Here is a 686-nt window from a genome sequence, read left to right as displayed (position 1 = left end):
TTCAGGTGCAGGTGTCTTTTTTATAGAATGACTTTTGTTCTTCTGGGTAGATGTCCAATAATGGAATTGCTGGATCGAATGGTAGGTCTACTTGAATCTGTTTAAGGTATCTCCACATTGCTTTCCACAGGGGCTGCACTAGTTTACAGTCCCACCAGCAGTGTATGAATGTACCTATCTCCCCACACCCACACCAACATGTATAGTTTTGGGACTTTTTGATAAAGGCCATTCCCACTGGAGTTAAGTGATATCTCATTGTGGTTTTGATTTGCATTTCCCTGATGATTAGAGATGTTGAACACTTTTTCATATGTTTGTTAGCCATTTTTATATCTTCTTTTGAAAAATTTCTATTTATGTCCTTTGCCCACTTTTTGATAGGGTTGTTTGATTTTTTCTTACTGATTTTCCTGAGTTCTAAATAGATTCTTGTTATCAGTCCTTTATCTGATGTGTAGTATGCGAAAATTTTTTCCCATTCTGTAGGTTGTCCATTTACTCTCGTGACTGTTTCTTTGGCTGTGCAGAAGCTTTTTAATTTGATCAGGTCCCATTTATTTATTTTTGTTGTTGCTGTGATTGCTTTAGGGGTCTTCTTCATAAATTCTTTGCCTAGGCCAATGTCTGTAAGAGTCTTTCCTACATTTTCTTCTAGAATTCTAATAGTTTCTGACCTTAGGTTT

The sequence above is a fragment of the Eulemur rufifrons genome, unplaced genomic scaffold, assembly GCF_041146395.1.
Source record: "Eulemur rufifrons isolate Redbay unplaced genomic scaffold, OSU_ERuf_1 scaffold_97, whole genome shotgun sequence".
NCBI classification, from domain to species: Eukaryota; Metazoa; Chordata; class Mammalia; order Primates; family Lemuridae; genus Eulemur; species Eulemur rufifrons.
The sequence above is the reverse complement of the archived record's forward strand: the minus strand, read 5'-3'. Positions refer to the sequence as shown.